Source organism: Procambarus clarkii, chromosome 10, assembly GCF_040958095.1.
Source record: "Procambarus clarkii isolate CNS0578487 chromosome 10, FALCON_Pclarkii_2.0, whole genome shotgun sequence".
Lineage (NCBI taxonomy): Eukaryota > Metazoa > Arthropoda > Malacostraca > Decapoda > Cambaridae > Procambarus > Procambarus clarkii.
Window position 1 is genome coordinate 6,032,904 of NC_091159.1, and position 10,130 is coordinate 6,043,033.

Here is a 10,130-nt window from a genome sequence, read left to right on the forward strand (position 1 = left end):
ACCCACACGTGTGAGCGAGCACCCACAGGTGTGAGCGAGCACCCACAGGTGTGAGCGAGCACCTACAGGTGTGAGAGAGCACCCACAGGTGTGAGCGAGCACCCACAGGTGTGAACAAGCACCCACATGTGTGAACAAGCACCCACAGGTCTGAGCGAGCACCCACTGGTCTGAGCGAGCACCCACAGGTGTGAGAGAGAACCCACAGGTCTGAGCGAGCACCCACAGGCCTGAGCGAGCTCCCACAGGTCTGAGCGAGCACCCACAGGAATGAGGGAGCACCCACAGGTGTGAGCGAGCACCCACAGTTATGAACAAGCACCCACATGTGTGAAGAAGCACCCACAGGTCTGAGCGTGCACCCACAGGTCTGAGCGGGCACCCACAGGTGTGAGCGAGCACCCACAGGTGTGAGCGAGCACCCACAGGTGTGAGCGAGCACCCACAGGTGTGAGCGAGCACCCACAGGTGTGAATAAGCACCTAAAGTTCTGAACGAGCACCCACAGGTCTGAACGAGCACCCACAGGTGTGAGTGAGCACCCACAGGTGTGAGCGAGCACCCACAGGTGTAAGCGAGCACCTACAGGTGTGATAGAGAACCCACAGGTGTGAGCGAGCACCCACAGGTGTGAGCGAGCACCCACAGGTGTGAGCGAGCACCCACAGGTGTGAGCGAGAACGCACTGGTCTGAGCGAGCACCCACAGGTGTGAATAAGCACCCACAGGTCTGAGCGAGCACCCACAGGTGTGAACGAGCAAACACAGGTGTGAGCGAGCACCCACAGGTGTGAGCGAGCAACCACAGGTGTGAGCGGGCTCCCACAGGGGTGAGCGAGCACCCACAGGTGTAAGCGATCACCCACAGTTGTGAGCGAGCACCAACAGGTGTGAGCGAGCACCAACAGATGTGAGCGAGCACCCACAGGTGTGAGCGAGCACGCACTGGTCTGAGCGAGCACCCACAGGTGTGAATAAGCACCCACAGGTCTGAGCGAGCACCCACAGGCCTGAGCGAGCTCCCACAGGTGTGAGCGAGCACCCACAAGTGTGAGCGAGCACCCACAGGTGTGAGCGAGCACCAACAGGTGTGAGCGAGCACCCACAGGTGTGAGCGAGCACCCACAGGTCTGAGCGAGCACCCATAGGTGTGAGCGAGCAACCACAGGTGTGAGCGAGCACCCACAGGTGTGAGCGAGCACCCACAGGTGTGAGCGAGCACCCACAGATGTGAGCGAGCACCCAATGGTGTGAGCGAGCACCCAATGGTGTGAGCGAGCACCCACAGGTGTGAGCGGGCACCCACAGGTGTGAGCGAGCACCCACAGGTGTGAGCGAGCACCCACAGGTGTGAGCGAACACCCACAGGAGTGAGCGAGCACCCACAGGTGTGAATAAGCACCCACAGGTGTGAGCGAGCACCCACAGGTGTGAGCGAGCACCCACAGGTCTGAGCAAATACCCACAGGTGTGAGCGAGCACCCACAGGTCTGAGCGAGCACCCACAGGTGTGAATAAGCACCCACAGGTCTGAGCGAGCACCCACAGGCCTGTGCGAGCTCCCACAGGTCTGAGCGAGCACCCACAGGTGTGAGCGAGCACCCACAGGTGTGAGCGAGTACCCACAGGTGTGAACAAGCACCCACATGTGTGAACAAGCACCCACAGGTCTGAGCGTGCACCCACAGGTGTGAGCGGGCACCCACAGGTGTGAGCGAGCACCCACAGGTGTGAGCGAGCACCCACAGGTGTGAGCGAGCACCCACAGGTGTGAGCGAGCACCCACAGGTGTGAATAAGCACCTAAAGTTCTGAGCGAGCACCCACAGGTCTGAACGAGCACCCACAGGTGTGAGCGAGCACCCACCGGTGTGAGCGAGCACCCACAGGTGTGAGCGAGCACCCATAGGTGTGAGCGAGCACCTACAGGTGTCCGCGAGCACCCACAGGTCTGAGCGAGCACCCACAGGTGTCAATAAGCACCCACAGGTCTGAGCGAGCACCCACAGGTGTTAGCGAGCACCCACAGGTGTGAGCGATCACCCACAGGTGTGGTCGAGCACCCACAGATGTTTGCGAGCACCCACAGGTGTGAGCGAGCTCCCACAGATGTGAGCGAGCACCCACAGGTGTGAGCGAGTACCCACAGGTGTGATCGAGCACCCACAGGTGTGAGCGAGCACCCACAGGTGTGAGCGAGCACCCACAGGTGTGAGCGAGCACCAACAGGTGCGATTGAGCACCCACAGGTGTGAGCGAGCACCCACAGGTGTGAGCGAGCACCCACAGGTGTGAGCGAGCACCCACACGTGTGAGCAAGCACCCACAGGTGTGAGCGAGCACCCACAGGTGTGAGCGAGCACCTACAGGTGTGAGAGAGTACCCACAGGTGTGAGCGAGCACCCACAGGTGTGAGCGAGAACCCACTGGTCTGAGCGAGCACCCACAGGTGTGAATAAGCACCCACAGGTCTGAGCGACCACCCACAGGTGTGAACGAGCACCCACAGGTGTGAGCGAGCACCCACAGGTGTGATCGAGCACCCACAGGTGTGAGCGAGCACCCAGAGGTGTGAGCGAGCACCCACAGGTGTGAGCGAGCACCCACAGGTGTGAGCGAGCACCCACAGGTGTGATTGAGCACCCACATGGCGTGAGCGAGCACCCACAGGTGTGAGCGAGCACCCACAGGTGTGAGCGAGAACCCACTGGTTTGAGCGAGCACCCACAGGTGTGAATAAGCACCCAAAGTTCTGAGCGAGCACCCACAGGTCTGAGCGAGCACCCACAGGTGTGAGCGAGCACCTACAGGTGTGAGAGAGTACCCACAGGTGTGAGCGAGCACCCACAGGTGTGAACGAGCACCCACAGGTGTGAGCGAGCACCCATAGGTGTGAGCGAGCACCTACAGGTGTCCGCGAGCACCCACAGGTCTGAGCGAGCACCCACAGGTGTCAATAAGCACCCACAGGTCTGAGCGAGCACCCACAGGTGTTAGCGAGCACCCACAGGTGTGAGCGATCACCCACAGGTGTGGTCGAGCACCCACAGATGTTTGCGAGCACCCACAGGTGTGAGCGAGCTCCCACAGATGTGAGCGAGCACCCACAGGTGTGAGCGAGTACCCACAGGTGTGATCGAGCACCCACAGGTGTGAGCGAGCACCCACAGGTGTGAGCGAGCACCCACAGGTGTGAGCGAGCACCAACAGGTGCGATTGAGCACCCACAGGTGTGAGCGAGCACCCACAGGTGTGAGCGAGCACCCACAGGTGTGAGCGAGCACCCACACGTGTGAGCAAGCACCCACAGGTGTGAGCGAGCACCCACAGGTGTGAGCGAGCACCTACAGGTGTGAGAGAGTACCCACAGGTGTGAGCGAGCACCCACAGGTGTGAGCGAGCACCCACAGGTGTGAGCGAGAACCCACTGGTCTGAGCGAGCACCCACAGGTGTGAATAAGCACCCACAGGTCTGAGCGAGCACCCACAGGTGTGAACGAGCACCCACAGGTGTGAGCGAGCACCCACAGGTGTGATCGAGCACCCACAGGTGTGAGCGAGCACCCACAGGTGTGAGCGAGCACCCACAGGTGTGAGCGAGCACCCACAGGTGTGAGCGAGCACCCACAGGTGTGAGCGAGCACTCACAGGTGTGAGCGAGCACCCACAGGTGTGATTGAGCACCCACAGGCGTGAGCGAGCACCCACAGGTGTGAGCGAGCACCCACAGGTGTGAGCGAGAACCCACCGGTTTGAGCGAGCACCCACAGGTGTGAATAAGCACCCAAAGTTCTGAGCGAGCACCCACAGGTCTGAGCGAGCACCCACAGGTGTGAGCGAGCACCCACAGTTGTAAACAAGCACCCACAGGTCTGAGCGAGCACCCACAGGTCTGACCACGCACCCACAGGTGTGAGCGAGCACCCACAGGTGTGAACAAGCACCCACAGGTGTGAGCGAGCACCCACAGGTGTGAGCGAGCACCCAATGGTGTGAGCGAGCACCCACAGGTGTGAGCGAGCACCCACAGGTGTGAGCGAATACCTACAGGTGTGAGCGATGCACCCACAGGTGTGAGCGAGCACCCACAGGTGTGAGCGAGCACACACAGGTGTGAGCGAGCACTCACAGGTCTGAACGAGCACCCACAGGTGTGAATAAGCACTCACAGTTCTGAGCGAGCACCCACAGGTGTGAACGAGCACCCACAGCTGTGAGCGAGCACCAACAGGTGTGAGCGAGCAACCACAGATGTGAGCGAGCACCCACAGGTGTTAGCGAGCACCCACAGGTGTGAGCGAGCACCCACTGGTCTGAGCGAGCACCCACAGGTGTGAATAAGCACCCACAGGTCTGAGCGAGCACCCACAGGCCTGAGCGAGCTCCCACAGGTGTGCGCGAGCACCCACAGGTCTGAGCGAGCACCCACAGGTGTCAATAAGCACCCAAAGGTCTGAGCGAGCACCCACAGGTGTTAGCGAGCACCCACAGGTGTGAGCGATCACCCACAGGTGTGTTCGAGCACCCACAGATGTTTGCGAGCACACACAGGTGTGAGCGAGCTCCCACAGATGTGAGCGAGCACCCACAGGTGTGAGCGAGTACCCACAGGTGTGATCGAGCACCCACAGGTGTGAACGAGCACCCACAGGTGTGAGCGAGCACCAACAGGTGTGATTGAGCACCCACAGGTGTGAGCGAGCACCCACAGGTGTGAGCGAGCACCCACAGGTGTGAGCGAGCACCCACACGTGTGAGCGAGCACCCACAGGTGTGAGCGAGCACCCACAGGTGTGAGCGAGCACCTACAGGTGTGAGAGAGCACCCACAGGTGTGAGCGAGCACCCACAGGTGTGAGCGAGCACCCACAGGTGTGAGCGAGCACCCACAGGTGTGAGCGAGAACCCACTGGTCTAAGCGAGCACCCACAGGTGTGAATAAGCACCCACAGGTCTGAGCGAGCACCCACAGGTGTGAACGAGCACCCACAGGTGTGAGCGAGCACCCACAGGTGTGATCGAGCACCCACAGGTGTGAGCGAGCACCCAGAGGTGTGAGCGAACACCCACAGGTGTGAGCGAGCACCCACAGGTGTGAGCGAGCACACACAGGTGTGATCGAGCACCCACAGGCGTGAGCGAGCACCCACAGGTGTGAGCGAGCACCCACAGGTGTGAGCGAGAACCCACTGGTTTGAGCGAGCACCCACAGGTGTGAGCGAGAACCCACTGGTTTGAGCGAGCACCCACAGGTGTGAATAAGCACCCAAAGTTCTGAGCGAGCACCCACAGGTGTGAGCGAGCACCCACAGTTGTAAACAAGCACCCACAGGTCTGAGCGAGCACCCACAGGTCTGACCACGCACCCACAGGTGTGAGCGAGCACCCACAGGTGTGAACAAGCACCCACAGGTGTGAGCGAGCACCCACAGGTGTGAGCGAGCACCCAATGGTGTGAGCGAGCACCCACAGGTGTGAGCGAGCACCCACAGGTGTGAGCGAATACCTACAGGTGTGAGCGTGCACCCACAGGTGTGAGCGAGCACCCACAGGTGTGAGCGAGCACACACAGGTGTGAGCGAGCACTCACAGGTCTGAACGAGCACCCACAGGTGTAAATAAGCACTCACAGTTCTGAGCGAGCACCCACAGGTGTGAACGAGCACCCACAGCTGTGAGCGAGCACCAACAGGTGTGAGCGAGCAACCACAGATGTGAGCGAGCACCCACAGGTGTTAGCGAGCACCCACAGGTGTGAGCGAGCACCCACTGGTCTGAGCGAGCACCCACAGGTGTGAATAAGCACCCACAGGTCTGAGCGAGCACCCACAGGCCTGAGCGAGCTCCCACAGGTGTGCGCGAGCACCCACAGGTCTGAGCGAGCACCCACAGGTGTCAATAAGCACCCAAAGGTCTGAGCGAGCACCCACAGGTGTTAGCCAGCACCCACAGGTGTGAGCGATCACCCACAGGTGTGTTCGAGCACCCACAGATGTTTGCGAGCACACACAGGTGTGAGCGAGCTCCCACAGATGTGAGCGAGCACCCACAGGTGTGAGCGAGTACCCACAGGTGTGATCGAGCACCCACAGGTGTGAGCGAGCACCCACAGGTGTGAGCGAGCACCAACAGGTGTGATTGAGCACCCACAGGTGTGAGCGAGCACCCACAGGTGTGAGCGAGCACCCACAGGTGTGAGCGAGCACCCACACGTGTGAGCGAGCACCCACAGGTGTGAGCGAGCACCCACAGGTGTGAGCGAGCACCTACAGGTGTGAGAGAGCACCCACAGGTGTGAGCGAGCACCCACAGGTGTGAGCGAGCACCCACAGGTGTGAGCGAGCACCCACAGGTGTGAGCGAGAACCCACTGGTCTAAGCGAGCACCCACAGGTGTGAATAAGCACCCACAGGTCTGAGCGAGCACCCACAGGTGTGAACGAGCACCCACAGGTGTGAGCGAGCACCCACAGGTGTGATCGAGCACCCACAGGTGTGAGCGAGCACCCAGAGGTGTGAGCGAACACCCACAGGTGTGAGCGAGCACCCACAGGTGTGAGCGAGCACACACAGGTGTGATCGAGCACCCACAGGCGTGAGCGAGCACCCACAGGTGTGAGCGAGCACCCACAGGTGTGAGCGAGAACCCACTGGTTTGAGCGAGCACCCACAGGTGTGAGCGAGAACCCACTGGTTTGAGCGAGCACCCACAGGTGTGAATAAGCACCCAAAGTTCTGAGCGAGCACCCACAGGTCTGAGCGAGCACCCACAGGTGTGAGCGAGCACCTACAGTGTTGAACAAGCACCCACAGGTCTGAGCGAGCACCCACAGGTCTGACCACGCACCCACAGGTGTGAGCGAGCACCCACAGGTGTGAACAAGCACCCACAGGTGTGAGCGAGCACCCACAGGTGTGAGCGAGCACCCAATGGTGTGAGCGAGCACCCACAGGTGTGAGCGAGCACCCACAGGTGTGAGCGAACACGTACATGTGTGAGCGTGCACCCACAGTTGTGAGCGAGCACCCACAGGTGTGAGCGAGCACACACAGGTGTGAGCGAGCACTCACAGGTTTGAACGAGCACCCACAGGTGTGAATAAGCACTCACAGGTCTGAGCGAGCACCCACAGGTGTGAACGAGCACCCACAGTTGTGAGCGAGCACCAACAGGTGTGAGCGAGCAACCACAGATGTGAGCGAGCACCCACAGGTGTGAGCGAGCACCCACAGGTGTGAGCGAGCACCCACTGGCCTGAGCGAGCACCCACAGGTGTGAATAAGCACCCACAGGTCTGAGCGAGCACCCACAGGCCTGAGCGAGCTCCCACAGGACTGAGCGAGCACCCACAGATGTGAGCGAGCACCCACACGTGTGAGCGAGCACCAACAGGTGTGAGCGAGCACCCACAGGTGTGAGCGAGCACCCACAGGTCTGAGCGAGCACCCATAGGTGTGAGCGAGCACCCACAGGTGTGAGCGAGCACCCACAGGTGTGAGCGAGCACCCAAAGGTGTGAGCGAGCACCCACAGGTGTGAGCGAGCACCCACAGGTCTGAGCGAGTACCCACAGGTGTGAGCGAGCACCCACAGGTCTGAGCGAGCACCCACAGGTGTGAATAAGCACCCAAAGGTCTGAGCGAGCTCCCACAGGTCTGAGCGAGCACCCACAGTTATTAGCGAGCACCCACAGGTGTGAGCGATCACCCACAGGTGTGGTCGAGCACCCACAGATGTTTGCGAGCACCCACAGGTGTGAGCGAGCTCCCACAGATGTGAGCGAGCACCCCCAGGTGTGAGCGAGTACCCACAGGTGTGATCGAGCACCCACAGGTGTGAGCGAGCACCCACAGGTGTGAGCGGGCACCAACAGGTGTGATTGAGCACCCACAGGTGTGAGCGAGCACCCACAGGTGTGAGCGAGCACCCACAGGTGTGAGCGAGCACCCACACGTGTGAGCGAGCACCCACCGGTGTGAGCGAGCACCCACAGGTGTGAGCGAGCACCTACAGGTGTGAGAGAGCACCCACAGGTGTGAGCGAGCACCCACAGGTGTGAGCGAGCACCCACAGGTGTGAGCGAGCACCCACAGGTGTGAGCGAGAACCCACTGGTCTGAGCGAGCACCCACAGGTGTGAATAAGCACCCACAGGTCTGAGCGAGCACCCACAGGTGTGAACGAGCACCCACAGGTGTGAGCGAGCACCCACAGGTGTGATTGAGCACCCACAGGTGTGAGCGAGCACCCACAGGTGTGAGCGAGCACCCACAGGTGTGAGTGAGCACCCACAGGTGTGATTGAGCACCCACAGGCGTGAGCGAGCACCCACAGGTGTGAGCGAGCACCCACAGGTGTTAGCGAGAACCCACTGGTTTGAGCGAGCACCCACAGGTGTGAATAAACACCTAAAGTTCTGAGCGAGCACCCACAGGTCTGAGCGAGCACCCACAGGTCTGAGCGAGCACCCACAGTTGTGAACAAGCACCCACAGGTCTCAGCGAGCACCCACAGGTCTGACCACGCACCCACAGGTGTGAGCGAGCTCCCACAGGTGTGAGCGAGCACCAACTGGTCTGAGCGAGCACCCACAGGTGTGAATAAGCACCCACAGGTCTGAGCGAACACCTACAGGTGTGAGCGAGCACCCACAGGTGTGAGCGAGCACCCACAGGTGTGAGCGAACACCGACAGGTGTGAGCGAGCACCCACAGGTGTGAGCGAGCACCCACAGGTGTGAGCGAGCACCCACAGGTGTGAGCGAGCACTCACAGGTCTGAACGAGCACCCATAGGTGTGAGCTGGCAACCACAGGTGTGAGCGGGCACCCACAGGTCTGAGCGGGCACCCACAGGTCTGAGCGGGCACCCACAGGTCTGTGCGAGCACCCACAGGTGTGCGCGAGCACCCACAGGTGTGAGCGAGCACCCACAGGTGTGAGCGAGCACCCACAGGTGTGAATAAGCACCCACAGGTGTGAGCGAGCACCCACAGGTGTGAGCGAGCACCCACTGGTCTGAGCGAGCACCCACAGGTGTAAATAAGCACCCACAGGTCTGAGCGAGCACCCACAGGCCTGAGCGAGCTCCCACAGGTCTGAGCGAGCACCCACAGGTGTGAGCGAGCACCCACAGGTGTGAGCGAGCACCCACAGGTGTGAACAAGCACCCACATGTGTGAACAAGCACCCACAGGTCTGAGCGAGCACCCACAGGTGTGAGCGAGTACCCACAGGTGTGATCGAGCACCCACAGGTGTGAGCGAGCACCCACAGGTGTGAGCGGGCACCAACAGGTGTGATTGAGCACCCACAGGTGTGAGCGAGCACCCACAGGTGTGAGCGAGCACCCACAGGTGTGAGCGAGCACCCACAGGTGTGAGCGAGCACCCACCGGTGTGAGCGAGCACCCACAGGTGTGAGCGAGCACCTACAGGTGTGAGCGAGCACCCACAGGTGTGAACGAGCACCCACAGGTGTGAGCGAGCACCCACAGGTGTGATCGAGCACCCACAGGTGTGAGCGAGCACCCAGAGGTGTGAGCGAGCACCCACAGGTGTGAGCGAGCACCCACAGGTGTGAGCGAGCACCCACAGGTGTGATTGAGCACCCACAGGCGTGAGCGAGCACCCACAGGTGTGAGCGAGCACCCACAGGTGTGAGCGAGAACCCACTGGTTTGAGCGAGCACCCACAGGTGTGAATAAGCACCCAAAGTTCTGAGCGAGCACCCACAGGTCTGAGCGAGCACCCACAGGTGTGAGCGAGCACCCACAGTTGTAAACAAGCACCCACAGGTCTGAGCGAGCACCCACAGGTCTGACCACGCACCCACAGGTGTGAGCGAGCACCCACAGGTGTGAACAAGCACCCACAGGTGTGAGCGAGCACCCACAGGTTTGAGCGAGCACCCAATGGTGTGAGCGAGCACCCACAGGTGTGAGCGAGCACCCACAGGTGTGAGCGAATACCTACAGGTGTGAGCGTGCACCCACAGGTGTGAGCGAGCACCCACAGGTGTGAGCGAGCACACACAGGTGTGAGCGAGCACTCACAGGTCTGAACGAGCACCCACAGGTGTGAATAAGCACTCACAGGTCTGAGCGAGCACCCACAGGTGTGAACGAGCACCCACAG